At 43.4% G+C, this 14089-nt stretch overlaps 1 protein-coding gene and 1 pseudogene across 3 annotated transcripts in view; one reads left to right on the top strand and one right to left on the bottom strand.

The window, feature by feature from the left end:
- Positions 1-14089, top strand: part of CTNNA1 (catenin alpha 1) — a 171511-nt gene that overhangs the window by 8002 nt on the left and 149420 nt on the right. The window lies entirely within an intron of this gene.
- LOC102418636 lies at positions 8148-9582 on the bottom strand (annotated as a pseudogene).

Below are 14089 nucleotides of genomic sequence, written 5' to 3'. Positions count from 1 at the left end.
CACTGTGCCTGCTTGCCCCAACTGGCCCCCCTGCTGGTCTGCTTACCCCCAATGGCCCCGCCCCCCACCAGCCTGATCACCCACAACTGCCCTCCCCTCTTGGCCTCTAACCACCTCTACTTCGGCCCTGCCACCATGGCTTTGTCCAGAAGAACGTCTGGAAGGTCTCCTGGAAGGTCTTCCAGTCTAATTAGCATATTACCCTTTTATTAGTATAGACAGAGGCCTGGTGCATGAGTCGGGGCCGGCTGGTTTGCCCTGAAGGGTGTCCCAGATCATGGTGGGGGTTCCCTTGGGGCGTGGGGTGGCCTGGGTGAGGGGCCTGTGGTGGTTTGCAGGCCGGCCACACCCCTATGGGGTAAGGGTCCCCACTGGGGGTGTGTGGCCAGCCTGGGTGAGGGGTTGAGGGCTGTTTTCAAGCTGGCCACACCCCCTTCAGGATGGGGTCCCCGCTGGGGTAACTGGTCAGCCTGGGTGAGGGACTGAGGGCTGTTTTCAGGCTGGCAACACTCCCTTCAGGGTGGGGGTCCCCACTGGGGTGCCTGGCTAGCCTGGGTGAAGGGCTGAGGGCTGTTGGCAGGCTGGTCACACCCCCTTCAGGGTGGGGGTCCCGGCTGGGGTGCCTGGCCAGTCTGGGTGAGGGGCTGAGGGCTGTTTGCAGTCTGGCCACGGCCCCAGGCAACCCAGGCTCCCAGACCCTCCTTGAGCAGAGGCTACAGCAGCTGGAAGTAGGTATCTGGGATTTATTTATCTTCTATAATTGAAACTTTGTAGCCTTGAGCAGAGCCCACAGCCAGCCAGGGCAGGTGGGAAGCTTGGCTTCCTCCATCGCCAGGGGCAACCCAAGCCTCCTGTTTGCTCCAGCTCCGTGGCTGCCACCATCTTGGTTGGGTTTATTTGCATAATCGCTCCTGATTGGCTGGTGGGTGTGGCTTGAGGACGTAGCAGAGGTACGGTCAATTTGCATGTTTCTCTTTTATTATATAAGGAATAGGGATAAGGAAGAAGGGCTATGTACAAGGGGAAGAGGGGCAGTATAAAGGCTGCAGGGTCCATGGTCTCTGCATCTCTTTCCAGGATCTTGAAATCCGATTACAAGGTAGTTAATCTATGATGTTAAACATAGCTCAACATGTTCCTGGGTCCCGAGATTGGTTAGCATTCCTGAGGCAAACTCCCAGAGGGTCAGAGTCCAGCAGTCAAGTCAAAGTGTGTCCTGTCCTTGGTCTGCTCTCAAAATGTATTTTCTTTTCTGAGAAATGGACCCATCTGGACTCCAAGGTGTCTTTTTATAGCCCTGTTTTTCTTCTTGCAACACATCCTCCAGTTTTCCAGGGTCTGTAAGATTAATAATCATTAAACAACTGTGGTTCTATTACTATTATGTGCCCCTTTCCCTATCACTTTGACTCAAAAAAGTTTATTTTTTAGTTGTTGAGTTGTAAGAGTTTTAAAAATAATCTGAATATTTAAAACAATGTTTTCATTGATTTCAGAAAGGAAGGGAGAGGGAGAGGGAGAGAGAGATAGACACATCAACGATGAGAGAGAACCATTGATTGGCTGCCTCCTGCACGCCCCCTACTGGGGATTGAGCCTGCAACCCAGGCAGGTGTCCTGGTAATTGACCCTGGTTCATGGGTCAATGCTCAACCACTGAGTGACACCAGCTGGGCTAAAATATTCTGAATATTAATCCCTTATCATATATGATTTGCAAATACTTTTTCCCATTTTATAGGTTGTCTTTTTACCCTGCTGATAATGTCCTTTGATGCACAAAAGTTTTAACTTTTTGTCAAGTCCAGTTTATCTATTTTTTTCTTTTGTTGCCTGTACTTTTGGTGTCATATCTAAGAGATCATAGCCGTATCCAACATCATGGAGATTTTCTCCTATTCTCTCCCTCCCCCCCTTCAGCTGAACTGTGGGAACCTTGAGGGCAGGAACTAGGTTCCTTTGTAGCCACTTTACCTCCCAGCACAGTGAACACATGGTAAGCAAGGAAGACCTGGGGAGAAAATTTAAAAAAAAAAGAAGAAATTCTTAACAAGTCATAATCCTAATATATAAAGAGCCAGGGTCCGTCACGACCTAAACGTCTGGATGGATGACCGAATACCAGGCTAGGGTCCCGGCTGGCGTGGCGGAAGTCAGTCCTGGGTCCTCTGGGTCCCGGCTGCCTGCGGTGCGGCGGTGGGAGGGAGCTGTGGGAACGGAGCCATGCTGCCATCTGACTGGCCTCTTGGTCCCTCCCCCCACCCGCAGGCTCTGGGGAACCAGAGCCATGCTGCGATCTGGGAATCTTGGTCCCTCCTCCCCGGCCCACAGGCCCGGGGAACCAGAGCCATGCTGCGATGGGACTAGACCCTACCCATGGGGTCCTGGATTGTGAGAGAGTGCAGGCTGGGCTGAGAGGCTCCCCGCCCCGAGTGCACGAATTTTTCTGCACCAGGCCTCTAGTAAATAATAAAGAGTTATGTGGTAGGGTATCTTTTGCTGTTGCTAATTTGTCATTGATTATGTGTCTACTAGAGGCCTGGTGCACGACATCCGTGCACTGGGGTGGGGTTGGGGGGGGGGGTCCCTCAGCCCAGCCTGTGCCCTCTCATAGTCCGGAACCCCTCGGGGGATGTCCAACTGCTGGCTGGACATCCTCTGAGAGATCCTTAGCACTGTGCTCACCAGCTGTTAGCCCAGCTTCTGCCTAAGCGGCATTCTCCCTGGGGGAGCACACTGACCACCAAGGGCAGCTGCTGCATTGAGCATCTGCCCCCTGGTGGTCAGTACACATCATAGCGACTGGTCGTTCGCTGTTCAGTTCATCCGTTGTTCGGTCGATTTGCATATTAGGGTTTTATTTATATAGGATTACCTGATGGCTGGTGATCATGTGCTTTTTTGATTTTTTAATCTTATGAGTACCAGCCTGAGAGTTTTTTGTTGTGGGCTGTGTAATGAATAAGATGATTTATAAAGGATTAGTGACCCGGTGCATGGATTCGTGCACATCGAAAGGAAATTAATTAGAAGGTGGGTGGGGGGGTGGGACTGGGTGAGACAGGCTGGATTCGCCCTGGAGGCAACCTCCTTCGGTCCCTACCCCGCCAGCTGCACCTGGGGGGGTGCTGAGGTTTGAGAGGGCGGTCTGTGGAGTGAACAGGGGTCCCTCTGGGCAGGTGGGGGTCCCTTTGCCTGGCCTGGGGTGGATCAGGCTGAAACCGGCTCTCCAACATCCCCCGAGGGCCCCACAGTGGGATAGAGCACTCTGCAAAGTTGCTGTTGTACAGGGTGTGGAATGCAAACACAGGTGTGCAGTAAACCAGATTTGGGGCCAACAGTGCCCCAGCAACAACATAACTCACAGCTGAAGGTGGAATCATGCAGCCCCGGGAGGAATCGGGCTCCCTCCTCTCTGGTTTCGAGGTGCGTCACCCAAGAACCACTGCTGCCAAGTCACTAGCTCGGCAGTTCCTGCGTGGAGCATCTGCCCCCTGGTGGTCAGTGTGCATCATAACTACCGGTCGGATGGACACTTAGCATATTAGCCTTTTATATGTATAGATATTTATTTTAGCCTCTAATGTGTTAAAATGCTAATTTATTTTTTCAGTTTTGGAGTGCTGGACAGGACAAATTTTTATCCATATTAAGTGGGTTGTCCCATAAATAAAACCAGTGAACTAGTTCAGTATTTAAATAGCATTAAGTTGCTGATTTACCTTCCTTAAGATTCTTCTCCAGCGGTTCTCAACCTGTGGGTCTCGACCCCTTTGGTGGTTGAACGACCCTTTCACAGGGGTCGCCTAAGACCATCCTGCATATCAGATATTTACATTACGATTCATAACAGTAGCAACATTACAGTTATGAAGTAGCAACGAAAATAATTCTATGGTTGGGTCACAACATGAGGAATTGTATTTAAAGGGCCAGAAGGTTGAGAACCACTGTATCTAGACTGTAAATTCTTTTGTCGGATGCTGAGCTTCAAGGCAATTACATTCTTTTGTAAATCCCTGTCTCCTGTGATACCTGACTTAGTTCTAAACCCATAGCAGATACTCAATAAATACTGAATTAGTTATAGTAGATGTACTTAATGTTATATGTAGAATTGTGTCATGTTGATATGGTGGTGAATGGCTTTATACCCAGTTTATTAAAGTTTAAAAAAATTTATTTTTTTCTTAAGTAAAGCTCATTTATATCACCTAGAGATAAATACTCTTAATATTCTGATGTATAGCCTCTAATCTTGTATATTGATTATGTATAGCTTTTATAAAAACAAGATGTTACCTTATGCTTTTTGTAATTTGCTGTCCATGGATCATTACTTGAACATTTCCTGTATTAGTAGCTTAAGATTAACCTTTTGTACCGCTAAGAAAAAAGAAAGACTGCCAAAAAACTAGGAAATGCCATCAATTGTAAGATAATCCAGATTTTTGACTTAAAAATGTGAAATGCACATGTTTTAGAATTGATGAAATATGATTAATTGCACAATGCTAACATAGCAGTTTTTTTTGCCTTTGATCGGGTTTTTATTCAAAATTAGTGTCCCGGTGCATGGATTTGTGCACATTGAAAAGAAATTAATTAGAAGAAATATTTTAATATTGCTGTTCACATCTTGCTAATGAAAAGAAAATAGGATTCCACCGAGTCTCCTATCTACCTACTCCAGGACTTCTGTGAGGATCAAATGAGATGAGGCACGGGAAAATGCTTCACAAACATTTGGTTAAACTGTAAAAATGTTTGCACCTGGCTATAAAGCAAGTCGGGTTTCTGGGCTGAAGAAACTCCAAGTAGGCTAGTCACTAGGGAGAGGAAGCTGGTGTTGCTACGTGATGTTACTACCTGGCGCCCATAGCCACTGTTTCTGGGCTGGGCTGGGCTGCGGGCCACATTTTGTTCCATGGGGTCTCGGCAGCGTTGGCTATGATTTGGTGGGCTGTCACTCCGGGATGGTGGCAGGGCCTGTGTCCCACTTGGGGGAAGCCGAGTATTGCTTTGTTGGCACCAGGTCTGCAGTGCCGTTTCTTTGTAAATGGCCAGTGTGTGTCACGGCAGCTCCTGTGTTGATTGTCTGCCCCGTGGTGGTCAGTGTGCATCATAGCTACTGGACGGACGGACACTTAGCCTTTTATATATATAGATTAGCTGTGCACAGTGATTTGACCTTTATGGAATAAACATTTAAATTTATGCCACAAGCGTCTTTTCTTCTGTAGTGGGCTTCTTTTCTGTGGACTTCTTTTCAGCTGTTGGTTTCTTGGTAGCTGTAGCTTTTTTCCCCACCCAAAACTTCTGCTTCATGATGCCAACAGCCTTCTTTCCTTTCTTCCCTACCACAGGCGTCTTACCTGGAACCTCCTTCTGATCTAATTTGACTTCTAGCACTGCAGCAGCTGCTGCTGCTGCTTTATCCATCTGGAGGTTGTGGTTCTAGGCCTAAGAATGGTGCTCCGGTGCATGGTCTTTGTATATGGGTTTAGCGTCAACATGATTAACAGGTTTTCCAGTGGATTCTTTTTTGGGACTCTGCCATGAATCTTCTTCTTCTTCTTTTTTTTTTAATTAAATCTTTATTGTTCAGATTATTACATTTGTTCCTCTTTTTCCCCCCCATAACTCCCCTCCTCTCAGTTCCCGCCCCACCCTCCGCCCTCACTCCCCACCCACTGTCCTCCATAGGTGCACAATTTTTGTCCAGTCTCTTCCCGCATCTCCCACACCCCTTTCCCCCCCAAGAATAGTCAGTCCATTCCCTTTCTATGTCCCTGATTCTATTATAATCACCAGTTCATTCTGTACATCAGGTTATTTATTCACTTGATTCTTAGATTCACTTGTTGATAGATGCATCTTTGTTGTTCATAATTTGTATCTTTACCTTTTTCTTCTTCTTCCTCTTCTTAAAGGATACCTTTCAGCATTTCATATAATACTGGTTTGGTGGTGATGAACTCCTTTAGCTTTTCCTTATCTGTGAAGCTCTTTATCTGACCTTCAATTCTGAATGATAGCTTTGCTGGATAAAGTACTCTTGGTTGTAGGTTCTTGGTATTTATCACTTTGAATATTTCTTGCCATTCCCTTCTGGCCTGCAAAGTTTCTGTTGAGAAATCAGCTGACAGTCGTATGGGTATTCCCTTGTAGGTAATTGAGTCTCTTTCTCTTGCTGCTTTTAAGATTCTCTCTTTGTCTTTTGCTCTTGGCATTTTAATTATGATGTGTCTTGGTGTGGTCCTCTTTGGATTCCTTTTGTTTGGGATTCTCTGCACTTCTTGGACCTGTAAGTCCATTTCTTTCACCAGGTGGGGGAAGTTTTCTGTCATTATTTCTTCAAATAGGTTTTCAATATCTTGCTGTCTCTCATCTTCTGGCACCCCTATAATTCTGATGTTTGTATGCTTGAAGCTGTCCCAGAGGCTCCTTACACTATCTTCGTATTTTCGGATTCTTTTTTCATTTTGCTTTTCCGGTTGGGTGTTTTTTGCTTCTTCGCATTTCAAATCTTTGACTTGATTCTTGCGCTCCTCTGGTCTGCTGTTGGGTGTCTGTATAATATTCTTTATTTCAGTCAGTGTATGCTTAATTTCTAGTTGGTTCTTTATCACAACATCGAGGGTCTCATTAGATTTCTTGAGGCTCTCATCAAGTTTATTGGCAGTTTCTAGCAAATTATTAAAAGACCTTAAAAGTGCGTTTTTTAGCTCTATATCCTCCATTTCTGTCATGTTTTTTTGTCTCCGCATTTTTTATGCTTTCTTGGTGCACCCCCTTGTGGTCTTTGTGTGCAGTCTTGTTGTAGTTAAGCCTTGATTGTTGTAGTTAATACTAGGGGGATTTGACCTCCAGGCCAACTGGCTGTGAGAATCAGCTGTGTCTGCAGTGGGAAAACTTCTGTCCTCTGGGGAGGTGCTAATCTAGCCTTTGCCTGAGGCTATCCGGCAAATGGCTCTGTGCGGGGCTTGGGCGGGGCGGGTCGCACGGGATCAACAGGGCGGGCAGAGCAAGCAGTTATGGCTGCTCTCAGTTCCGTCCCCAGCGGCTCTGCAACCGCTGCAAACCTCGGAGAGAAAGCTGCCTTCCCGCTTCTCCCATTTGAGTCTGGGTCCCTAGAGACTCGCCCGGATCTGGAGCTCAGAGTCTGAAACTCCCTCCCGATTGAAAACAACAACCGACCCCAGTGGGAGATGTGCAGGAGGCAGCTGATCGATGTTTCTCTCTCATAGATGTTTCTAACTCTCTATCCCTCTCCCTTCCTCTCTGTAAGAAATCAATAAAATATATTAAAAAAAACAAACAAACAAAAAAAAACGAAAACAACAACCGAGCCCTCCGCCGCCGGCCCGCTCCACATGCACTCAGAACCTTAGTATTTCACTTCAGCACTGCGCCTCCTCTGAGTCTCGTATGGTTTCCTCTTTCCTCCTAGTTGTAGAACTTCCACTCAGCCATCCTTCCTGTGGTTCTGGATGATGTCCGTTCCGTCTTTTAGTTGTATTTTTGAAGTGGTTGTTCGAGGCAGCAAACTCCGGTGTTAACCTATGCCACCATCTTGGTTCTCTCTAAAGTAGGTCCCCGCCATGAATCTTCTTGTGTAGTGCTTTGGCTGGGCCTTTCAAGATTCTGCTAAAATATGTATTGAGCTTCTTGTGAATGGGAAGGTTGTAGTTACTATTGAGGGAGGCAGCTTTACGCCAGGTGCCATACAGATCATCTTAATTTGTGGAAAGCACTTTCAATCCAAATGCAGAAATGGCCCACATCCCCACCAGGAGCAAGTTTCAAAATGTTCAGTTTGCTTACATGAAGCAGAATAATTCCAGGGATGATTCTTCTGAAGGCTTTGATACCATTGTCCTCATAGAATTCAGTGGTCAGCAAACTGGCTCTGGAGCCACATGCGGCTCTTTGGCCCCTTGAGTGTGGCTCTTCCTAAGCCTTAGGAGTACCCTAATTAAGTTAATAACAATGTACCTACTTATATAGTTTAATTTTAAAAAAAAATTTCAATCGTTGTACTGTTGATATTTGGCTCTGTTGACTAATGAGTTTGCCGACCACTGTCATAGATGATGCAAGGTCCCCTGTGCTGGATATGATGACTGTTTCTCATTAGCTCTCATTCACTGAGAGGAATAGACCTTTTTGATATAAGTCCAGGTCTTAAGTTTCTTAAGAAGCAAATCAGCCTCCTTAGTTTTCTTGTAGCCTTCAACTATCTTCCACCACCAAAGGAAGTTCAGAAACTTCCTCAATATGATGACCTTTAGACATGACTAGTGCTGGGAAGGCTGAGGCAGCCAGGGCAGAGAACATGGCATATGGCTTCTGTGTTGTGTTCATTCTGCAGTGCCAATGGCGCCAGGTTTTAGTTGGTGCAAACATGCAGCCTCCATAACACATATTTCCAAAAGCACCCTGGCCAGAATAATGAGTTTGACCACCTCCAACTCTGGGGATTTGAGCCACAGTACCCCAAGACTCAGCATGTTTTGATAATCTGCCAATTCACTGACAGCTTAGGGCCATCTGTTGCTTTTGTGCAAGTTGGTGTGAGCAAAGTTCACAATATCTGTTCGAATAGGAGCCTCGAACGCAGCAGGCAAAGTTACTTTTTTGCCTGATGACTCCACCTTTTTAGAGTACACTGATATTAGTGGAGGAGCACATGCCATGGCATGAGAGGAGAAGGCCACACTCCTCTCTACCCGGTGGCTCCCATAGGAAAAAGTAACATATTAATGATCCCCTTCTATTTTATTATGTAGCTTCTTTGATAAGTTAGACATTTAGTTTGTTTCCAGAGCTGCTTTAATTTGTAGGTAAATCTTTTGCCCGTGCTTGATTATTTCTTTAGGATAACTTCTTAGAAGTGGAATTCCCGGGTAGGGGGAGGTGGGAAGACTTGCTACACTTCAGAAAAGTTTTTATTGTGGTTAAATATACATAACAAAATTTACCATTTTAACCATTTTCAAGTGTTCAGTTCAGTGGCATTAAGTGTTGTGCAACCATCATCACTATTCATTTTCAGAACTTTTTCATCATTCTAAATAGGAACTCTTTACCCATTAAAACAGCGGTCGCCAACCGGTGATCTGCGGACAACTGGTGGTCCGTGAGGTCCGAAAGGTTGGCGACCGCTGCATTAAACAATAACTCCTCATCTTACCCTTTCCCTAGTCCCTGGTATACTCTGTTCATTCTTTCTCTATGAATTTGCCTATTCTAGGTACTTCAGAAAAGTGGAAACATATATTCCTTTGTGTTGGGCTTATATCACTTAGCATAATGTCTTCAAGGTTCATCCATGTTGAAGCATGTACCAGAATTTCCTTCCTTTTTAAGGCTGAATAATACTTTATTGTATACATACAACACATTTTGTTTATCCATTCATTTGTTGATGCACATTTAGATTGCAAAATTTTAGCTACTGTTAATAATGCTGCTAGAACACAGGTGTACAAATATCTCTTTGAAACCCAGCTTTCAATTATTTTGAATATATACCCAGAAGTGGAATTGTTTGATTATAAAGTAAATTTATTTCTAATTTTTTTTAGGAACCACCATACTGTTGTACAGTAGCTATACCATTTTACATTCCTACCAGCAGTGCACAAGAATTCTAATTTCTTCACATCCTTACCAACATGTATTTTCTTTTTGTAGTAGCCATCCTAATGAGTGTGAAATGGTATCTCATTGTAGTTTTGAATTGCATTTCTGTAATGATTAGTGGTGCTGAGTATCTTTTCATGTGTTTTTGACCATTTGTGTATTTCTGGAGAAATGTCTATTCAAGTCTTTTGCACATAATCAGGTCGTTTGGTATTTTTAAAAAGAATATATTTTTAATGATTTCAGAGAGGAAGGGAGAGGGAGAGATGGAAACATCAGCGATGAGATAATCACTGATTGGCTGCCTCTTGCACGCCCCCCACTGGGATCAAGCTCGCAACCTGGGCATGTGCCCTTGACCGGAATCGAACCTGGGACCCTTCAGTCTGGGACCCTTCAGGTTCGCTCTATCCACTGAGCCAAACCAGCTAGGGCAGGTTGTTTGGTATTTTAATTGTTTAAATTTTAGGTGTTCTCTATTCTAGATGTTAATCCTTTATCACAGCACCACCAGTGTGCTCAGTGGTTGAGTGTCAACCCATAAACCAGGGCGTCACGGTTCGATTCCTGGTTAGGGCACATGCCTGGTTTGCAGGCTCAATCCCTAGTAGGGGTCATTCAGGAGGCAGCCAATCGATGATTTTCATCATTGATGTTTCTGTCTCTCTCTCCCTCTCCCTTCCTCTCTCTGCAATCAATAAAAAACAACATAATCCTTTATCACATATATGATTTGCAAATATTTTCTTCCATTAACTGGGTTGCCTTTTCATTTTGTTCATGTCCTTTGATACTCAAACATTTTCATTTTGAAGTCCAATATACCTATTATTTTCTTTGGTGTCATATCTAAGAAATCATTGACAAATCCAGTGTCATGAATCTTTTGCTTTCCCAGTCCAAATGAATGTTTTCTTCTAAGAGTTTTATTGTTTTAGCTCCTACATTTAGGTCTTTGATCCATTTCGAATGAATATTTGTATATGATATTAGATAACGGTCCAATTTCATTCTTTTCCAGTTGGATTTACAGTTTTCTCAGCATCATTTGTTGAAAAGTCTGTCCTTTCCTCATTGAATAATCTTGACACCCTTGTCAAATATCATTTGACTATACAGTAGATGTGGATGCTTGTTTCTGGGCTCCATTCTATTTTGTTGGTTCTGTTTTTCTCTATGCCAGTACCACAGTGTTCGGATTACTGTAGCTTTGTAGTAAGTTGATGGACCAAATTAGCATTTGAAGCTTAATAATTTGTGCACTTAAATTCTATGGTTTAGTTGTATGTACGTGCTGTTGTTAAAATAAAGCCCTTTAACTTTTCTGTATTTTGATTGTGGAGGTGATTGCACAACTGTGAATTTGTCAAAACTCAGAATAGTACATCAGAGTGAATTTTGCTGCATGTAAAAGGTGAAAAAAATAAACAGTTAAAAATTAAATTCTTTCACAATGTATATTTTTGCTAGTTTTTGTATGCTATATAATAAAAGCCTAATATGCAAATTGTCCCCTAGACCAGGGGCCGGGGCCAGCTGGCCAACCGCAGGAAGGGAAGCCCCGGCCGGCAGCCAGCAACCGCTAGGGACCCTACCTGTGCACGAATTTTGTGCACTGGGCCTCTAGTATAGAATAAACAAACAGTGAAAGATGTGGAATCGTTTATCCTTTTTGCTTTCCCAGTCCAAATCATATTTTCCTCATGAATGATTGTGAAGCCATACCCTTAGAAGACTTAGAGGAATTTTGGTTATATTGTACATATTGGAGGCTTTAAGTTTTATTAGTACCTTCTGTTTTCTTTTAAGAAGTTAAACATATCAGGCATCTGGGAGAATCTCAGAGCATTAGTTCTGAAAATTTGCCCAGATGCTGGTGTGCTTGCTTGTGGACCTGGAAGGTGTTGCTTGTGCAACTTGGTAGTGTGCTCAGCACCCCCATGTTGTGGCCACGGGTTTAGTGGGCTGGACATTTTGGGGAAGTGGACAGTCTGGCTTGACTTGCCCTGTGTCACTCTGTTTGCTCACTTGCAAGAGCACTATACTAAATTTATCCATTATTGAAAGTTCAAAGTGTGCAGAAATAACCACACTTCAAATAAAACTTCAACATTGCCCTTTCTCTGTTGGAGCCTCTAAATGTTCATTATTTTCTTCTTTAGTTTTTTTTTTTTTATAACTGTCAAACTTATTTCTTATCCTTGTGCAAGCATGCCCCAACCCCATTTCTAATGGAGCTTGAAATTAACATGCATTTCTTTTTACTTTCTGATGGACTCATCTGTCATCTGTCAACCCCACTTTTTGATTTGGATTAATTTGTGCTTTATCACTGCTTGCAAGTTTGGAGTAATGCACATAATGTAAATACAGTTTGAAAGGACTCTTCAAGTGTTATTCTAAATATTTGTAACAAAGACTTGATCATATGGAACAACTATTATATGGGTAGTGTGATTTGATTTTTAAAGTGTCTTGTTATATGGTCCATGTTCCCATTATAGTAAAAGAAGAGAGGGAATTATAGAAGTTATTATAATTGTGAGATTTTTTTAAAGACTTTGAGGGCTTTACAGAGAAAAGAACTTACCATTTGCATTAAAATTTTGTAATGAGCCTGTCTGGTGTGACTTAGTAGTTGAGTATCGACCCATGAACCAAGAGGTCACTGGTTCGATTCTTGTTCCTGGGTTTCAGGCTCAATCCCCAGTAAGGGACATGCAGGAGGCAGCCGATTGATATTTCTATCTCTTTCTATCTAAAAATCAATAAAAATATATGAAAAAATATTTTGTAATGAATAATTTAATCTAATTTAATCTTAATGTTAAATAACTACTCTTATTCTTTAGTTGATAGTTTGAAGGCTAGTTTTTTCCTGGATTGTTTTGACTATTCCATTTCATTATATTGAGCTGTGGATTTCCCTCATTTTCTTTTTCTGAGATTTTTTATTATTAAATATTGTTATACATAAATAGATCATCAGTTATATTTTGAAAATGTTTTATTGCTATGGTTTATTTTATTTTGCTAATATTTGACATTATGAGTTGAAGGTGTGAATTTGAAGCCTGGTTAATTATCAAGTTACATAATCCTGTACTGGTTTATTAACCAGGTTAGACTGTAGACTGTTCTTGAAAGTGAAAGTGCGATCATAACTCAGAAAATGCATTTATTGTGGACCATTGCTAGTGACATGAAGGATAGGAGTTTTTGTTAATAGTCCATTTGCCTTGTGCAGCTTCTAAACCTGTTTTCTTTCTAAGCAAAGATGCATTGTTACTATTCTTTCATGGTATATTGAATATTTCATAATGTTAAATATTTCAGTGTTAATCCAGACTCTTAATCATGGTTTGTGAAAAATGATAGTGCAGTGAATAAGGCAGAAGCTGAAAGGGTAAGTTATTACTGACAAGTCAGTATTCATGGAAATACTCTATTCCTGGGGAATCTCTAAATTGGCAAAGGTTTCTTATAATCATCTGTTATTTTCTTGCTTCCTTGGACCTGGGGTCATCGTGTTCTCAGAAAAGCTCTGGACTGACTTTGAAGTGTATCTTTAGAAACCTGTCATTTTGCAGAGAAGTGCTAAGTAAAATGTGAGCTTGATAGCTTGGGAGAAGGGGGGGAAAATCCAAAGAAGTGAAAGATGGCAACCCTTGAGAAAAATTTAAGCTTCTTTAGGGTCATTAAGACCAGTGAAAGATGTGATTTTTTTGGGTACCTTTATTGAGTCAGGGTCTAAGGCAGTATTTAGTTTGCTATATCTCAACTGTCATGGGAAGGGTTCAATTAAATATTATACCTTTACTAGTGACAAGGTGCATGGATTCATGCACATTGAAAGGAAATTAATTAGAAGGTGGCTGGCGGGGTGGGACTGGGCGAGATGGCCTGGACATGCCCTAGAGCCAACCTTCCACAGTCCTTCCCCAGCATCTGTGGAGTGAGTGGGGTCCCTCTGGCTGGTGGGGGTCCCTCGGCCTGGCCTGTGGGGATTAGGCCAAAAACTGCTCTCCTACATCCCCGAGGGGCCCCAGAGTGGGAGAGGGCATTCTGCAAAGTTGCTGTCTTACAGGGTGTGGAACGCAAACGCAAGTGTGCAGTAAACCAGATTCGGGGCTCACAGTACCCCAGCAACAACATAACCCATGGCCAAAGGTGGAATCACGTGGCCCCACGAGGAATTGGGCTCCCTCCTCTCTGGTTTCAGGGTGTGTCACCCGAGAAGCCCGAGAACCGCTGCTGCCAAGTCACTGCAGCTCCTGCGTTGAGCGTCTGCCCCCTGGTGGTCAGTGTGCGCCATAGCGACCGGTTGAATGGGTAGAGGGACACTTAGCATATTAGCCTTTTATATATATAGATTGTAAGTCTGCATTTCAAAGCAGGTGTTGGGGGAGATGTTAATGTGGGAGTCACCCATTGCTAATAG

The sequence above is a fragment of the Myotis lucifugus genome, unplaced genomic scaffold, assembly GCF_000147115.1.
Source record: "Myotis lucifugus unplaced genomic scaffold, Myoluc2.0 scaffold_28, whole genome shotgun sequence".
NCBI lineage: Eukaryota > Metazoa > Chordata > Mammalia > Chiroptera > Vespertilionidae > Myotis > Myotis lucifugus.
This window is presented reverse-complemented; position numbering and strand designations above follow the sequence as displayed.